Genomic DNA, 19,845 nt, shown 5'->3' with positions numbered 1-19,845 from the left:
AACTATCAAAGCGAACCTTTCTTTTAGGGACATAGAGAGTGAGACCTCTTAGGGGTTATCTGGCTGTGGTTATACAGTGAGTTTGGTCTAGAGCCAAAACTAGAACCTTGGTCTCTTCATTCGTAGCCCAGTGCCCTTCTACTGTGTTATCCTTTCACCTCATCTCATGTAGAGATGTGTCTGCTACCCAGCTGCCCCTCCCTCTTGACATGGGACAAGTGGCCCCATATGGTGCCAGGCAGTGGTCTGATTGGAAACCCATATGAAGGTACCTCACCGGAATTGTTTAACCTTCGTTGGCTATCTTTCCTCCCCTAGACTACTTAGGATAAAGTTGTCCAGAGAGCTCTGTGAGATCTGCGTTTGTAGAAGGTCATAGGCAAATGTGAATGAAACCTAGTTCTAGAGGTTGTAATGGCAGTCCATTCAGTTTTGATCAGGTAGAGTTTGATGATCCACACGAGCTCAGCATCTCAGGTGCATAGGCCCATGCACATTCACACACTGAACCTCTCAGACAGTGCAGGGTGCTGTACTCTTTGCTGGAAGAGTTTCCATATTTTTACCAGTCAATGTCAGCAGCTCATCCAAACCCATGAAATAATGACTTATAACTGACAAGCAGAAGAACGTTCCATTTATGGGAGCTGAGAGAGAGGAGACCTGAAAGGAGATTCAGTACCCCTTTCTCTGTTTTCTCCCTCATCCCACCACCACTTAGAAAAATGACCTTACGTTACCTTCTCCATGATGTTTCTTACTGCTTCTTGGGTGACGGGCGTGTGTTTCTTTTAGCAAGTTTCCATAAGACTGTGTCACGCCCTGTCATATGGTGCAGTCTTTCTCTTTGCTTCCTAGTCCTCTACCTGTCCCCAGCAAACACTTCATTAGTCTGTTGGTATTGTAAATAGAGTTTAATGACTTCTGGAGTCAGAAGCCTAGTCCAGATATCCAGCTTGTGTGAGATGGCTGGACGCTCAGGCAGGTGGTAGGAAGGTCAGGCATCAGCATGCACTCCTGGGCTGTGGCCATGGATTTTTTGTTCTGGGAGGAGCAACAATAAGACCATCAGAGTGCCACCCTGGAAAAACAGTATGTGACGCTCTTGGTGTTCTACTAATCTCTATGGCAGTGTCTGAGTTTTATAGGCTTCGAAGGAGGCTCCGTGTCTGCTCCCAGACTTAGTGGAACTGGTTGTCTTTGTTCTTTTTAGTGGTTGCAGGACTCAGGGCTGGAATTTGGAAGACAAGCCCTCCTCATCAGGACAGGAGGGGCCATATGTTGGCTTCCTTATTTGCTTTCACTGCATTTCCCCTGTTTGCTTACTGGGGGACTATTGTTTTGTCCCCTCATTTTGGGGGAGAACTGAAATAGACTTCTCTCTCACATGAAAGGACTAAGATAGACTCCCTCCTGGAGTAGGAGGCAAACTTGTGAGGAAGCCTTGGTAAGTATGATAAATGACACAAACCTGAGGGGCAGGGGAGGAGGGCAGGTCCCATATTAAGTAGGCGAATACATGGCATATGTGAGAGGGAAGAGGGAAGCAGGTAGTGGTCTCCCTTCAGATCCCTCCACGCGCAATGCTATGTGTGGCAGTGGGTTGGCCCCTTGGGTGACTCTGTGCACTTATGATGCCCCACTCCCTTTGCTGTAGTCTGGGAGGTTCGTTCTCTGTCTGTCTAGTGCTCTGGGGACACTGGCATCCTCTCCAGAACACGGCAGCTCAGGACCATGTGCTCTTTCTCAACATACCACCCCCACCTCTTTTGTCCCCGGTCAAAATCCTACTTGTATCACCTTCTCCAAAATGACCAGACATGGCCTAGATCAGCGGAAACCACTCCCATCCCTGGGAGTGGGATGTTTCCATGTACCTCTGGTTCTGTGAGCCTCACCTTTCTGCTTTTTTTTTTTTTTCCGTTATTCCTCCTGCTTTTGCTCTGCCCCTATTCAGCATGTAGGCTGTACGAGATGCTGCGCTTCTCCGCGATCGTTTTATGGCTTTCTCGTGTTACCCTGTGAGGGAAGAGTTTTTCTCACATGGAAAACCGGAAATGGGAATATGGAGAGGCGAGGTAGTTTTGTGGCTGTTCAGTGTCTGAAGCGCGGCCTTTGTCCTGCCCCAGGTGCTAAACTTGCTTTGCCCTTCTCTTCTTGGCATAGGTGGCTCTCGGGCCCCATGTGATGGTGATACTTCCTTGTAAGAATGTAAGCTTTGTTTCCCCATTTAAGCAACAAGACATGGTTTCTCCCTCGTCCTTATGTTCCTCTTGGCTCCTATTATGCTACTGTGTTTTTAGTAGGAATGATTGTGTATGGTCAAATGTATGTCTGTATGTTCTTATGTGTGTATATATTTGGATGGATGGCGGATGGCTGGATGGGTGAGTACTCGGCTCAGTAATTCTTTTCTTGCAGTAAACAGTTTGGAATATGGCATCCTCATTTCAAGCGACTCAGTCTCATTTAATTTCTGAAGTCTTGATTCTTTCTTGCACTGCTGCCAATCTCGCTCTCTCTCTCTCTCTCTCTCTCTCTTTTTAATATAACCTTTTTTGAATACGTGAAAGAAGAAATTTCCCTTGCATATATACATTTTAAAGATAAATATGGGAAAGGTTCATGGATATTCAGACTTTGTTTTTAAATGAAGCTGCATCTCGTCATCTGCTCTGTATTATGACATGATATTTGTTGGAAGTGTGAGATTTGCTTTACTTTCTATTTAATTGAAATGTTAGTGCATTCTCTGTGACTGTAAACATTTTTATAATTTATGTTATTTTTTTGTCTAAATTTTTATACATTTTTAAAGTTTATATCCATTTTCCTTTTTGTTTTTGTTTTTGTTTTTGTTTTTGTTCATTTAGAATGGTCTGTAACATTAGTGAAACCCCCAGATAGTGGGTAAGACAGTTTTGTTTTGTTTTGTTTTGTTTTTTAATTTTTTTTTAATGTTTATTTTTGAGACAGAGAGAAACAAAGCATGAATGGGGGAGGGTCAGAGAGAGGGAGACACAGAATTTGAAACAGGCTCCAGGCTCTGAGCTGTCAGCACAGAGCCCGACGTGGGGCTCCAACTCACGGACCGCGAGATCATGACCTGGGCCGAAGTCGGCCGCTTAACCGACTGAGCCACCCAGGCACCCCTACAGGGTGGGGTTTTTACCTACAGGGTGAATTGAAGATGCCGGGGTCTTGTGCCTCAGCTCACCTATTTTCTCCCTTTGGTACATACTCTCCCTCAATTTGTAGCCCATAAAGGCTTTTCATTCATAGCTTAATTCAGAGCCTGACCTCTAAGAAGCTTAACTGCAAAGACAGAAAGTTAGAATTAATAGAAAGCATACAGTCGGCCCTTTACTGGTGTGAATGTGGGAAATGCAGGGCAGGGGGTATAAGTTGTTTGCTCAGAGGTGTGTGGCCTGCTCAGGGCTGAGCTCAGGTCCCCTCTGTCTGAGTCTAGACTTATCCAGGACCTCTTAACTATATTCTGGAGAGGACTCTTTCTCACTCCACCATAACCTCTTTATCCATCTCGTAGAATTCTTATCACCATTCTTATCACAAGCCTTCCAACAGACTTACTTGTAAATGAGCCTGTCTCCTTCAGTGTACTTGAAGCTTTTGGAGACAGGGACTGCGTGACTCATGCCTTTGCTCCCAATGGCACCAGCGGCACCCCTGCCGCATAGTAGGTGCTCTGTAATGTTTGGGGTGGTGGTTAGGGCACAGCAATATAAACCTGCTTCTTCAGGCACAGATCCCAGCTTCATAGCTACCCATCAGGCATGCCAGTTCTAGAGCCCGACCCACCTGTTTGAATTACTTTTACCCTCCTATACCCATTCCTTGAGCCTTTTAGTCCAGGAGTTGTTGAGCCACTGCCACCTGGAAGTTTTCCGTTCCATTTCCCCACCTTAGTTTTATGTCTGCAATCTCTGGGGTTTGCTTTCTCATTTTTAAACTCGGGCTGAGAATGGCCAAGTACCCACATGTTTTCCACATCAGCTTATATTTATGTGATCCCGTATGTCATGATTTTCTTAAAAAAGTATTATTTATTTAAGTCATCCTGGCACCCCCTGTAGGGTTCAGATCCATGACCCCAAGATCAAAAGTCGTGTGCTCCATCGACTGAGCCAGCCAGGTGCCCCAACTCTCATAATTCGTTTATAATGAATTCTGCTAAGGACCTTTCTCTAAAGAGCTTTGGCACACTTAAAAGTGGGGTATTGTTTTTCCCAGTTAGTAGCTCTTTAGGCCTTCAGATCCTCATATTTTGCTCATTGTTCTCAAACTTTCCACTGATCTTTTTTTAACAACTTGTGTTCCTTCTGTCCTCTTTGAATGACCCTGCATTTCCAAATGCCTTTTCATGTTTAATACAGTAGCCTTCATATTTTTTTTTATTAAGTTTTGCCTTCTTACAAAGTTTATCCTGTTAAATGTCCACATCATTTTTTGCGGAATGTTGCTATGTATGTATGATTTTGTCTCATCATCTTCTATTTTAGACTGATGAGAACAAGATAATGCATTTTTTTCTGGTCTTGAAAGTAGTAGCCAGTGATTATCTTTATACTGTAATCTGGATCTTCTGTCTGCTCCAAATTTGCAAAATAAATAAATAAATAAATAAACAAAACCAAGAACACAAAGCCTTAGACTATGATGGCAGTACAGGGTATTGATCTTTCTTTTTCTGTTTTTGGTAGATACCAAAGTAATTGAGCTTTCCCACTTTACTAATATGTTATTTTCTTGAGATGGTTCTGAAATTTTCCTGTAATTGCAACTCTGGGAATTGGAAAACAAACGCGCACACACACACACACACACACACACACACACACACACAGTCTCTTTTTCTCTTTTAATACTTTGGCTGAATGAAATGTGATAATTACAATAGCTTATCGTAGAGAATAATTGGTAATGTTTCCAAGTTTGCAAATTTGGGGTTGTCTTGTGGTCTGAAATTTACATTCTCCAATCTCTATAAAGTTCCTTTAAAGAGCATCTTTTATGTAAGAATTTTGAAAAATTAAATCCCTAGGGTGCAAATTCAAGGTAACACTTTCAGTAGAATCCCTTTGCATTTGTACAGTCCTTTATAGTTTACCCCACACTTCCGTATTCTTTGTCATTTAATTCTTCAAAGGTGATTCTTGCTGTAGCTGAGTTAGGTAGAGCAGATGTTCTTGCCATTTTGCTGAGTGCTAAACTACCAGAAGTGAAATAACTTATTTAATAATCATGTAGCTAGTAAAATAATAGAGCTAACCTTTACTTTTCATATCTAGGGCTCTTTCTGATGTTAAGGGGTTCTATTTATTGGAGATTGGGTTAGGCGGCTTCATCCACTTTAATTCCATGATTTTTTTATTACATGATTCTTCTTGGAGTTAATTTCAAAGTGGTTGTTCTTTTCACAAACTATTTCCACCTGTATTACCTGATTTACTTCTATATAATATAGATAAGACCTCTGCTTTCAAGCTTTGCCTACCTTGCTTCACCTAGACTTGAAAGGTCTGATCAGAGTGGTTGAAATGAATTCTAGTCAATGAGGGTCCTAAACCTGAAAACTTGTTGCTAGATCTCTCCATGCTTTCTGCTCCCGTGAGGTTATTAATCCATTTCATGAAGGGGGAATAGTTTTTAGGGAATCTGGAGTAGATGGGAGTAGCTGGAATAAATTGCCATCACAACTGAATTCCCCATGATGGAGATGGCAGCCAGTCTTCCTTCATTTCTGCTTTCTTGACAAAGCCATTCTTCATGCATTAATCACAACATCTTTGAGCAGCAGGAGTAGAAAAGAGTTTGAAGTTCTTGTAATCCAGTCCTTCCATTTGCCAGATGTGAAAACTCAGTCTAAGAGGGAGGGGAACTGGCTTCCCAAGGTTATCCAAGAGTTTTGCGCTGAACTGGAGCCAGAGCCCAGGTTTCCCAAATGTGCTCATTCCACTGTATCTCCATTGTCTCAGATTGGAAAAGGCAAGACAGGCTTGGTTCGTAGGAATCGGGAAGTCATGGGTTATTGATACTTGGTAGAGAACTAGCCATTAGTGATGTGAAGTGATGTAAACTGGTTAGGCTGGACATATTTGTTTTCTCAACAGAAGTGAAAATGTGAGGGAAACAGATGGCCACCGATGACAATATATTTAAAGAAATAATGTAGCATGGGTTTTCTCTACCATTTTTGTGTTTAACCTAGAAGCCAATTTGGTGCTGCTTCTCTTCTTACGGTTAGTAAACTTTTTTTGTTTGTTTGTTTGTAAAAACTTAGAATGGTAGGTGGCAGAAAGTGTAGGGGAACTGACTGTGAATTCTGAACAGTCGTATCTAAATATTTAGACTCACAGTGTGCTATCTTGTCTCTGGAGTCCTATAGTTTCTGTCCCCTGCCACCAGAGGTGAATCTGGCCTGTGACTTTGCAGGTACAAACGTGAAACATCTTATTTCTGTAGTCCTGACAGTCCTGTTAAGTTGCCAGCAATCATACGAGAGTGATTGCAGCTTCTTAGACATTTGTTATAATTATGCATGGGCTGTCATGAGGACAGTCACAAAGTCACTGAAACATCAGGAACTCTAATGAGACTCGGGCTTGACTGGCATGCCCCGTTTCTGGTTCAAGGTAAGCGTGTTGAGCCTCGTCTATGACTGTGGAGTGCTGTACATGAGTTTTCATTTTCAGAGCCTCGGCGGGGTGTGTGGGGAGGAAAGGACAGCTGTTCATTCATTAAAGGGTCAGATAATAATTGTATTAATTTGATCTTCACATCACATCTTCCTGAAAAGGATTTGTAATTTCTTTGGGTGACATTAGATTTTACCAAATATTCACAGGCCTTACTGACACTTGAAAGAGCCAAGATTCATGCTGATTTGGGGGGCAGGGCATTTACATTCAAGCCCCAGTTTCACTACTTGACCTTGGTGATGTTTTCTATTCCACATTTCCTTAATATATAAAATTAGCTGGTGATATTATCTTACAAGATTGTTTTGAGCATCAAATATAACAGAGGATGAAAATGTTTTATAAACCATAAAATATCTTAACAACTCTAAGGAATTACCATGGTGTACTTATTCAACAATCATTTACTTAAAACAGATTTTGTGTTAGGCTGTCTTCTGGGGGCTGAAGGAATGGCAGTGAGCAAGACAGAGATTAATCCCTGCCCTCATGGAACGCACTTCTTGCTATAATAAAAATAACATTGTTTTTAATCCTAATAACTAACATTGAAAAAATAGTATTTACTTAATAAATGCACTTCAGAATCTTACTACATGCTATAATAATTATTCTAAATTATAATTCTAGTAGTATAATATGACTAATACATGTGTAGTGGTATAGCTAGAATTATTAGTAATAAAGTTATATTGGTAAAGATTTTTTTTATAAAAATTTTTAATCTTTATTTATTTTTGAGAGAGCATGAGCGGGGGAGAGGCAGAGAGAGAGGGAGACACAGAATCTGAAGGAGGCTTCAGGCTCTGAGCTGTCAGCAGGGAGCCCTATGTGGAGCTCAAACTCATGAACTGTGAGATCATGGCCTGAGCCGAAGTCAGACGCTTAACTGACTGAGCCACCCAGGTGCCCCTATACTGATATAGATGATCAACTTCAAATAGCAATGATAGGAATCACAGTGCCTCAACTGTGAAATTCTAGAGCCTGGATAAATCTTAAAAATTATCTAATGCAACCCTTTCATTTCTGAGATGAGGATCATTATTTCACTAATACATTTCTAGAAGGTGTAGGGCCTTTGCCCTAGGAGTGCTGTAAATAACAAACAAAATTGTTGACTGCAGGCAGGGGTTATTACTCCAACATTAGAGGCGCAGAGGTTAGGTGGCTTGTTCAATATAAGAGAACAGTAAGTAGCGAAGCTGAGCTCTGATCCTCTGGATTCCTTCCAGGGTTGCCACAGTTTTGTGTCACTGATGCGTTTTGGGTGACTTGTTTAGGAGCTCTGGTGATAGAATTAATTTATGTGGACAGAGTCGAGTAGATGTTTTAGAACAAAGAGAAGTTCATTCATGTATTGTTAACAAAATCTCTTATTTTGTAACCTGTCAGCATAATGAACTATGGAAGTAGATTCCTTAATAAGGTGCTAGATTCCTCATCCTTTGTGTCTGGCTTTGGAAGTGGTGAATAATGCGGTGTTGTGTGGTGAGGTGCTCTTGAATCTTATTTATTTTTATTTATTTTGAGAGAGAGAAAGACTGAGTGTGTGTGCATGAGCGGGGGAGGGGCAGAGAGAGAGAGAGAGAGAGAGAGAGAGAGAGAGAAGAGAGAATCCCAAGCAGGCTCCAAGCTGTCAGCACAGAGCCCGAGGCAGGATTCAGTCACATGACCATGAGATCATGACCTGAACTGAAATCAAGAGTCATATGCTTAACCAACTGAGCCACTCAGGTGCCCCCTAGTTTATTTTTAAATTATGTAAATACATAGTAATATCGTCACTTCATATTTTAAATCTAAACAAAGCTTAATTTCTTTTTTGAAAATAAAAGTAAATATAGAAATACAATAAAATATTACCATACATCTATTAGAATGGCTGAAATTTAAAAAAAAGTCATATGCTGTAGGGATGAGGAGACACTGGATCACTCATATGTTGCTGGTAAGAATGTGTAAAATTGTGTAACGACTCTGTAAAACTTTGGCAGTGTCTTTCCCAAACATGTCCTGAGCATATGATTTAGCAGTTGCACTCCTGGGAATTCAATTCAGAGACATGAAAAGTTATGTTCACACAGAAACCTGTACATGAATGTTCATAGCAACTTTTTTCATGACGACTAAATACTATAAAGGCAATGTCCACATGTCCTTCATATAGGTAAATGTTTCAACAAAGTCCAGTATCTCCAAACAATGCATTAATACAGTTCATCAATAAAAAGGATTGCACTATTGATAATATGCAATAACCTGGATTGACCTCAACGGTTTTATGCTTAATGAAAAAAGAAAGAGTCAGTCTCAGAAGGTTACATATATGGTATGATTCCATTTATAAGACATTCTTGAGATGACAAAACTCCAGAGATGGAGAACACGTTAGTGGTTGCTAGGGAACAGAAATGAAGGATGGAGTGGGGCAGGAGTGGGTGTTCATACCAAGAAAAAGCAACAGGGAGTCTTTCTGTGATGGTGGAGCAGTTCTGGATGTTGGTTGTGGAGGTAGTTGCACGGATCTATGCATGGGATGAACTGGAATAGAATTATATACACGCACAAATGCATGTGGGTCAAAAAATGGCGGGAACTGAGTCAGGGCTAGCTAACAGTAATGCAACAATGTCAGTTTCCTGGTTTTGATGTTGTATTCTACCATTATCAGATGTTACCACTGGAAGAAACTGAGAGTCTAAACAATTTTTACAACTTTCTATGAGTTTATATGTATAGATGGATGTATTTAAAAATGATTTCTTCTCCTTCTCAAGTGCCATCTTGCATGCATATCCAATTCTCTTACCACACTTTCATGATTACTGTTATAATGTATGGTTTAAACAATGGTCAAAGCTGGCCAGTCATCAGAAAGACTTGGGGAACATTTTTTTTAAAGAAAAGAAAACACACAAGCCCTGGGGCTCATGTCAGTACCACAGATTTAAAATCTCAAGGCATGGGCCCCAGGAATCTGCATGAAGACAAAACAAAACAAAACAAAACAAAACAAAACAAAACAAAACAAAGCAAAACTCCCCATATAATTCTGATTGAGACTCAATTGAAGTTTGGGAGCCATTCATTTGTTTCAATAACTCCAGGGGCCAGTGTGTTAATGCCTTTTGAATCTTCTGCAGGTCTTGGGAGTACACAAACTCTCCTTAGTTAATGGCAGTGGCTTTTGAAGTCTTAAGTATCTTTTATCATGTGAACAATGTAGAGGTTCAGGGACTCAAATCATTCTTCACCTTGCTATGGTTTTCCTGCTGTGCTTTTATCATCATAACATAGTTTTTTGCATATGTTGTCTCAAGGAATTTTAATTGGGATCCAAAAGCAGAAGAAAGGAGATTAAAAAAAAAAGATTCTTCTAGAATATTCAGCGATGCCCAAGCTTGTGCATTATAGAGCACTTGCTATTGTGTTACTTCAGGAAGGGATGCTTGAAATCTCAGCTGATTTTGGGTCACGACAGGCCTATGTAAATCATCTATAAATGGATTCATTATGGATATTATAAAAATAAATCTGACACCTGAGCCTTTGGGCAAATATACCATATAAAGAAACCATACCCTGGAACAATGATTGACCCTAGGAACTGTAAGGCAAAAAAAATCATGGTATTATATTTTTATCATCCTTTCTTAAATTTACTGTTGCCAGAGTCTGGAAGGCTGAGCACAGCACTAGGGAGAGAAGAGTATAGGTCCCTGAGATGTGGCACTTCAGGCTTCCTAGCACTTTGACCACCAGTATTCTCTCTTCCCATCCATTCTTTACATTGCTTTGTATGTTGCTGATCTCAAACAGAATAGATGGTCTGCTGCACAGGAAGCAATGAAAGAAGCACTTTATTGTAAAATATTCATTACAACTTGCAGCTTTAAAGATGTGTGTGTGTGTGTGTGTGTGTGCATGTGTGTGTGTGTGCATGTGTGTGTGGATATGAGTAGATTTCAAATGCCTTTCCCACATAATATCTAGTCCAGTTGGCACAATATCCTGTAACATTATGGTTCCTACATTATTATAGTTCCTAAAGACAAATGAAAAATCTTTGGTTCAGAGGACCCACAGTAAGGCTTATAAATGTAGAAGCCACATTTGACCAAATTTTGGTACTTCCCCTTAAGTAAAATATTGGTAATATAGAATAACAATTGTGTAATAATCAACAATTATTACTACCACTAAAGTGAGTTCTCTGGCAGAACATTGTCATAAGGATGTGAAAAACTTTTTTAGTGGATTTATTATCCTATTTCATCTAAAATCCACTCTGCTTTAGTGTTAATCTTTGGCTACACTGTAAAAGATAGGTATCATCACTCTCAATCTGCAGAGAATATAATATAAAGTGAAACAACCAGCACAGGGCAAAGCTGGGATTTGAATCCCTGTCTCCTAATTCCATGTGTAGACTTTTTCTTAGCACTACACTGCATCTGGTTTTAATGCTATTAGTATTTTATCTTAAAAGAAGAAAATCTTATCGCTGTTATTTTCCCCAATCATTAGCATTTAGAGCTGTTTGAAAATTGAAGTCATCCAAATAACGTGCAAAAATCCATTAGAATCACGTGTGCATTGGCGTGTACAGGATAATGTACAGAAGTAAAAAAAAAAAATCCAAAGTAATGTCAAGAAGACATTATTTCAGAAAGCTCTTCAATAACTATTTGAAATCTCTGTTAGGTTGCGTGAATTATGCCATCTTGCTTAAACTTGTTAGATATCATTGGTAGTTTTATTGGCATTAAAATGAAATTTCAATGACATGTAAATTTGCTGTTTTGTTAGTGATCTGTTCATATATATAATCACGATATAGATTTTATCAGGTACTTCCTTCCAGTATTCAGGTACTACTTTCCTAAATAAAAATTATTTACCAGGAAAGAAATGGCCAAGGTACATGATATGTCACTAGAAATATCGCCATTTGAGGTGACCTTGAAGTGTCACATATGCCCATTAAATGTAGTCCCTGGTAGATGGATTTTACTTTTTCATACCTCACCCTCTGCATTTATTGCAGTTCCTCTAGTGGGGACAATTCAGATATGCCTCATGACATTTTAATTTAATAGGGCTCTATAAGAGATAGGAAGCAAGTAAAAACACATCCTAATCCTTAAGCGGTTTATATTTTCATTAGAAACTTGACATATGAAAATGACCAGTTAACTAGCAATATAAAGCTTTAAATTCTGTGAGGTGGCTCTATGATTATTTTCTCAGAGGACTCATAAAAAAGAGTTTACTTGGGAGCAGGACAGGACTGGAAGGCTAAAAGAGGGAAAACTCATGGCAGGCGGTGGTTAAGCACGGAGACTCCAGCATCGGATAGATCTTGGTTTTAGTTTTGATTTTACCCCTAATTCTCTGGGAACTTGGACTAATTAGGTTAAGTAGCTGCTTAAGCTGTCTCCATTTGTTCTTACTTTAAATAAATATATATATGTCAAAAAATTATATATATATATGTATATATATATCTTAAAAATATATCTCAAAGAGTTGTTTTCAAAATCCAGTGAATACATTGACATAGTATGGCACAAAATAATCGCTAAGTCAGTGGAAGCTGCTGTTGTTACTGTTGCTGTTATTATTAAAATTAAAATGTGGGTATTAGCTCTGGGAATCATAATCCATAGTTTTTACAAACATAGATTTTTAAATTATTATTGTCCAAATGTAACTCTCGCTGATTGTTTTTGAAAATAGCCTTAGTTTTATTCTTTTTTGTGCTTTGGTGATGTTTTTAGGATTGAAAGTCTTAGTTTGACCTGCTAGAATTGTGATGTGTTGATATATACTATTTTAAAATTGTAGAACATGTTTCTCAGAGACTTTACTTGAACTATGCCATGAAAAAAAAAGATTCATATTTATTGTCTCTTTAAGAAGTAGCATTTTTATTATTGAACTATCATTAGAGATAATAATGTAAATGAAAGTTATATAGAACAAACAATATAAACTGGTGATTTTTATTAATTTTTAAAATCTTTTTTTTTCCAACTTATCCAATGAGGCAGAGAGATTCTAAAGATGTTATTAATTATATTTTCTGAGAAAAAATTAATTAGGAATTTTATCTCGCGTCCCACTCATCCCTAGGATTCATATTTGGGATTTAGCCAGTGCCCTGAAATTGTGTTTAAACTTGGTCCATGTGTATGTCTCTTTTCACAGAAAGTGTCCGTATGTCATCAGACCCTCAAGGAGATGCTTAGCTCACTCATTAAGAAAGATAACATCCCTTGTCTAAGAGGTCACCAGTCTCTCAATCCAGTTATATTGCTTTTGTTTAAGTAAAACCCAGATTTTCATTTTCATCTCACCAGATTTAGAAGGCACTGTTTGAACAGAGAACTGAGTATTTTGCGGTGGCATTGGGAGAGGGTTTCTAGTATTTATCAGAAAATATAATGCACATACAAAATAATGTACACTGTATGTGCAATTATATCACGATATATGGTTTTGATATACTTTCGTATACATTTGCACATCTTCTCTGGACAGCGCCCATCCAAGGCGAGGCGTAAGTTCTTTCTTCTGAGAGCGAGGCTGGGTGGAGATAGTGACACCATTTGGTATTTGAGGAGATCAAGTCTCCATGATGAGATTGCTTGGACCTGGTCTTACAGGTAGAGAACAGTCAAGAGGAGATTCAAGAATAACTCGTCTGAACCCAAATCAGGTCCTTTATACTGCAACATGTTTTCTGTTGCTTAGCATAGAACTATTACCCATACAGTTTTACTTATTTCTCTTCTATGTGAATTTAAAATGTCATATTTGTTCTGCTTCCATTATTGCAGTTTTGAACGATGATTCATCAGTGCAGTGGCCTATTTTAGTGAACCACAATAGCTTGGGTAGAAAGGAAAAAAAAAAAAAAGATTCAACATACTCAGGAATGGAAAGCAGCCATCTTTTTATAGCTAAAATTGCAAACATCTGGCAATTACTCTATTCCACCTCCCTTCAAAAAAGAAGAATCATCCCTTCAACTGGAGCCTGCCGCTGTGTTTAATCAAGGCAGCTCTGCGGGCCTCAAGGGGCAATAGGTTTTGATTCAAGGAGGCCATTGCTTAACCTAGTTGGCCTGAGTCTCGTTTGAAAGTACACTATTTAATGCTCTCCATATGGTACTGTATTATATAATGATAATAATGGTAATATGGCAATTAATGGCTGTAGAAAACCCCCTTTTGCTTTTCTGCCCTGGCTAATTTGCGGTGGCTCTTATGGCAGCTTTTATATTTTGAAAGCTAACTGGTCAGGTCAACTTTGCCTCTCTCTTTATTCTCTGATGCTTTTTGTGCTCCTGAACAGAAGGTTCAACGATACCAGTACCACCGACAGTCACCAACTTGATTTCATTATAAAGCGATCTAATACAATGTTGAAGGAACAAATCCATTTCTTTTTAAAGCGTGTCAGTGATCTTAGAGTCACAAAGCAGTCACCATGGTTATGGTCCCTTAGTACCCCACCCTTATTTCTTATTGTGCTAATTGTTTGTGAAACTTAGTTCTTCCCTCACTGACAAAAGTCAGCTCTGTTGGCAGGGGAAGTGAGAATGGCTGGTGGTTTGCAATAAGGGCTGAGAATCAGAACTTCTGCATTTTTCTCTTGGGGCTAATGCCAGCTTTCGCTCTGGCCTTGACCGATGCATTTACCTTTCTCTTCCTCTAGGTCAGTGAAGGGTAGAGGTGGACTTTTCTTTCCCAGGTTCTGATAACCTTATTACCACTGTTCCCTTTTGCTATGGAGAATCTTGGTCAATGATCCTCAGTAACTGTGAAGGCACAGAAAAGCTGTAGTAGGAAAAAAAAAAAAGAAAAACAAGGTTCAAAAGATTGGTGATTTTCAAAAACAACCTCAAGTACTAAAAATAGGCTGTTTTCTAGTGTTAGCATATTACGGTGCTTGGAAATCATAGACATTCAATGGGGGCTCTCGGCTTATTTTATATACCTGGCTTCTACTCTTATGCCTTTGGTAGAACTTTGTTCAATACCGAAAGCCACAGCTTTCGAGTTTTGCTGCGTGGTCCCTCCTGCCAGTCTTCCCCAAGTCCCAGTGAGGTTTGCAAACATCTAATTCACTTTAATACAGCTTTGGAAGAGGTAAGAATGTAACTAGGGAATTTTCTGGTTAAAACCAAAAAAATGAACGAATGAACAAATGAATACATGAATGCATGAACGAAAGAAAAACAAGTACCCCCTGACAACATAAAATGCGTATCTTACTCAGTACACCTATTCCATGCAGAGCCTTAATGGTCTCTGGAATGTCAAAATGTGCGCATCTTCTTTTCTTTGTCTGTATCCAATATATTATTGATAGTTCTGGCCTTTCTCCCTCGTGAGCACATCTTAGAACTTGGACTCGTTCATTACAAGCTAGAACACTAGGCTGTTCGCCTTTCTCCTTGATGACCTTGCTGATGTGGAAAAGGGTATGACAGTGTCCCTTCCTTTTTGCTGTATGGCTTAAAGTCTGCAGGCTTCCTAGAATACAGCCAGTGCAGTACTGCAAGCGTTTTAATAAATGTGTCTCCATGGTTTTCCACCCTCACTACACTTAACAATCACTGGGGACCTCCAAAAAATACCAAGACTAGGGTCTTATTCTCAGATATTCCGAAGTAATTGGTCTAGAATTGGCACCATTTTGGGGGAACACTTCTCTGGTTTCAAGAACTACTGAGGTGGACCAGTCTCTCACCTGATACTGAACACCTGATAAATCATCTTTCCCAAGGTGTCCCTACAGGTTTTCTTGGATATTTCTAATGGAGGAAACTGAAACTCCTTGTTCTGTCTTTGGACAGCTCTGATTTTATGTTCTGTCTTTTGGACAGCTCTGTCTATGGATAGCTGTCTTTGGACAGCTCTGATTTTGACTTGAAAGCTGCCTTTAAAAAATGTGGGCATATCTCTTAGTCTTCTAAGTTTATAATCTCTGCAGAGTTTAGTTAGTGCTTAAAGCTGTCAACACCTGTTCTCCAAGAAAAACAACAACGACAATAGAAAACCAGCTGTACAATCTGGTCGCATCTCTGATTGTGACCCAGTCCTCGTTAAATGGGCCCTCTCCCTTCATCGCTTTTGAGTTACACATCTCTGGGAAAGGAACGGGGAAGAGCAAACAGACAAACCAAATAGGTACTTAGTCTGGTGAGGTAACGTCAAGAGCTACCTTGTCACCTAGACTGTTTGGCTTGGCGAGCAGGGACTCTGCTGGGCACCATTAAATTCACAATGCCTACCATGGTTGAGGCACAGAAGAAGCATTCAGTGAATATCTATCGAGTAAATAATAGTTACAAAGTTTATGAAGGTGGCTTGGTTCAGATTGAGTCTCTTAAAACTGACAGTTTTACATGTAATAATACTTGAGACAATACAGTGGGAGTAGTTCCCTTTTGCAGAGGGAGTAAGGCTTAAAATACCTACTCACAAATTTAGTAAGAGATACGAGGGTTCTATATCCAAACAACAACAGCAAAACTAGAATAACAACTCTGAAGCTCCCTGGAGGGATGTAAACTTAGTAGCAATCGCCCTGGTGCAGATATGTCCTCTTACTATGTCTTAAGTTTGCTCTGGCTTGAATATACAGCGGAGGTGAGAACAGATTTTATTTATAGTGTTACCTGTGTTACCTTTAGATTAAAAAGGTATTTTCCCATATTTAGGTGGAAACTGCTGCCCCTCCAGTCTACTTTTGGTCCCAGCTCTGCCCTTAAAGCTTGCAGTCCCTTTGCTGATATGAATCCTTTCACGCCTCTAAGATAGCGATCTATCCCTCATCTCCCCCTCCTCCCCTCCTTCAAGCTGGACATTTCCATTGCAGTGTTTCTAAAACTTTAAAAACATTAAAAAAAAACTGAGTTCTAGGGGTGCCTGGGTGGCTCAGTCAGTTGAGCGTCCGACTTTGGTTCAGGTCATGATCTCACGGTTTGTGGGTTTGAGCCCCATATCAGGCTCTGTGCTGACAGCTCAGAGCCTGGGGCCTGCTTCAGATTCTGTCTCCCTTTCTTACCCCTCCCTCGCTCATGCTCTCTTTCTCTCTCTCAAAAATAAACATTAAAAAATAAAAAAAAATACAAGATTGTGAGTTATAATTGGCATATAGCCAATGTTAGTTTTAGGTATACAACATAATAGTTTGATATGTGTTTATATTGCAAGATGATGACCACAGTAAATTCAGGTAACATCCATCACATGTGTAGTTATGCTATTTTTTTTCTTGTGATGAGAACTTTTAAGATTTAATCTCTTAGTAAACGTCAAAAATCCAATACAGTATTATTAACTTTAGTCACCATGCTGTATGTCATATCCCTAGGACTTGATGTATCTTGTAACTGGAGGTTTATACCTTCTACCATCTTGAATTATTTTTATCCAGCCTATCCTAGAAAGACGCTTCTGTCAGGACCCAAAACTGAACATGATGCCATTGACTGCAGATGGAGAACGGCAAATTTAAGAGAATTCCTTTTCCTAAACAAACATGCAAGTACCAACAGCTGCCATTACAATCGTTAGCATAGCTTGTTGGACTCACTTATGGCACTGTTCTTTTTAAATAAAATACTGATATGTGTATGTATATTTACTAATATATATATAATATATGTACTAGTACTGTGTGATATTTTTATGGTTGACATTTAAAAAATAATGTGTGTGTGTATATATATATATATATATATATATATATATATATATATATGCATTTTTAATTGTTTATTTATTTTTGAGAGAGACAGACAGAGTGCAAACAGGGCAGGGTCAGAGAGAGAGGGAGACACAGAATCTGAAGCAGGCTCCAGGCTCTGAGCTGTCAGCACAGAGCCTGACGCAGGGCTCGAACTCACGGATGGCGAGATCATGACCTGAGCTGAAGTTGGACGCTTAACTGGCTGAGCCACCCAGGTGCCCCTATATTTTTAAAATACTTTTTTTCAGGGTTCCTGGGTAGCTCAGTGGGTTAAGTGTCCAACTCTTGATTTGAGCTCGGTCATGATCTCACCATTCATGGGATTGAGCCTTGTGCTATCAGCACAGAGCCGGCTTGGGATCCTCTCTCTCTCTTTCTCTCTCTCTCCCTCTTCCCCTTACCCCCATCCCCCTCAAAATAAATAAGGACACTTAAAAAAATAAACAACCATTTTTTCCTTACTCTAAGTGGAAAAGAATACAAGGTCTTGGAAGGTAGTAAGGGCAAAAATGAATTTAGATCATTCCTATGATTAGGTTAAGCAGTCTGATTACTGCAAATAAGTATTACAGTTGAATAAATCAGTTGGGGTTCATGGAACCCAAGCAAGTTGAAATTTTGAGGAAACAACCTGGAAAAGCTGGAGTGCAGAATGAGTAATAGTAAAAACCAAACTAAGGTTATTAGGAAACTAATCAGAATTACCTATATGATCCTTCTTTGCAATGGCTCTCCCCGGTGTATCTTGTCCATGGGTTTACCTTGATGTACATCTCCTTAATTTTTATTCTTACGTTCTTTTTATTTTATTTTATTTTTTAAGAAAGAAGGATAATCTGTTACTTTTCTGCTGCCTGTGCTGATGAATTATTTGGGTGTTGCAGTTACAGGCTACCACTACCTGGTTGCAGTGTGCCTCGAGCATAGATTGACTGGAAAAATGAACCAGACTCTTCAAACTTCACCTACACAATCAAGGTGATGAAGCAGCAGCATTCATTCCACAGTTCTACCCACCTCTGTGATTTGCGAGTCCATGTGCTTGTTTAGGATTAATGTAAAGAACACAGAGTGAGTGATAGAGGCAGGTGATTCAACACTCATGCACATCTGGAGAGATGGCAAGATCATCTCCTGAAACTTCTGAATATCCTTCTGTGCCACCCTGAGAAGGCACAGGCGTAATTCAACACCCAGTAGACGAGGCCCCATTCCATAAAATTGAAAGCACTTTTACCCCATCACTGATCACTTCGAGTCCTCTCCCCATCCCAGTTTGGGTATTTTAGGGGAATAGGTTTTATTTATTGTGGTGTTTTTCTTTCAATTCACTGAACCATGTCATATATAATTAAGGTGTTTTTTTTTTTTTCCACTCTCAGCTTATTTTGGATTCCAAGCGACTGTATTATTTTAGAGAGCTTCAGCCATAGTTCCTTTTAAAGATAGTGTTTCTTGAGGCATTGTGTTTTGCTAGTGGTGAGTCTATACTATTCCCAAGCAGTTTATCTCATGTAGTTTCTTCTCTACTGGATACAGCCCGGATAAAAATTAACCTGTATGACAGTATTGCTTGTTCTAGACTGAAATTGTCATTGGGAATTGCCTCTTATCCTGGAAAACAGTGTCAGTCCAAGGTTGAAAAAGGAGATGTCTTAGGATCTGTGCCCATTTTGGGGGCTGCCAGGGAATTTTTCTTGTCTGGAACAATTGCCAGGGCACTTGTTGCTGATAGACCTGTGCATTACCAGGGCATGTTGCTGGAAGTAGAGGAAGGGCAAAGCTAGAGCCATAGAGGGAATTTCAGGGCAAAAAGCTCCTAGTTAGAAGCTGGGCACTATGCTTGAAATGCCCTTCAAACATCCCATTTTCAGAAATAAATCCAACTGTCATAGCAACTGTTATTTTTTCCCCAGACTGAGTATAAAGAACCATGATTCCCAGTTAGTAAGTAGCTAGGATCTATTGCAAAGTTTGACTTTGTTCTGAATACAGTCTCAGAACTGTACATGGATACTCCATTGAAATGGAAGAGCCAAAGGGCCTGCTAAATAAAGGTAATTTTACCTTGACCACACTGAAAGGAGGTGGCGACCAATCAAGAAGGCAGCCACCACCCGTGACAAGAGCTAACCGGATGGAAGTATGTCCGTGGGAAGGACCTTTCTGTTGCACACTATGGCTTACGTAGGTCACTGGACCACCCTGGGGTGGGTTCCTCCATTGTAAAACAATGAGATTGAACAATATTATCTCTTCACTTCCTCCTGCCCTAAAATTATATGAAAGTATGATTCAGCTACAGAAATTGTGTAAAATTGGTTACTCCTGAAGGGCATGGACTAAAATTGTTCCC

At 39.6% G+C, this 19,845-nt stretch overlaps 1 protein-coding gene across 11 annotated transcripts in view; it reads left to right on the top strand.

Annotated features, from left to right (window-relative positions):
- LOC101096257 (LIM domain containing preferred translocation partner in lipoma) overlaps positions 1–19,845 on the top strand; it is a 692,709-nt gene that overhangs the window by 229,066 nt on the left and 443,798 nt on the right. The gene's annotated exons all lie outside the window — the stretch shown is intronic.

This window comes from Felis catus, chromosome C2 (genome assembly GCF_018350175.1).
Source record: "Felis catus isolate Fca126 chromosome C2, F.catus_Fca126_mat1.0, whole genome shotgun sequence".
In the NCBI taxonomy this organism is placed as follows: domain Eukaryota; kingdom Metazoa; phylum Chordata; class Mammalia; order Carnivora; family Felidae; genus Felis; species Felis catus.
Note: the sequence above shows the minus strand (reverse complement) of the source record. Positions and strands in the feature narration are given on the sequence as shown.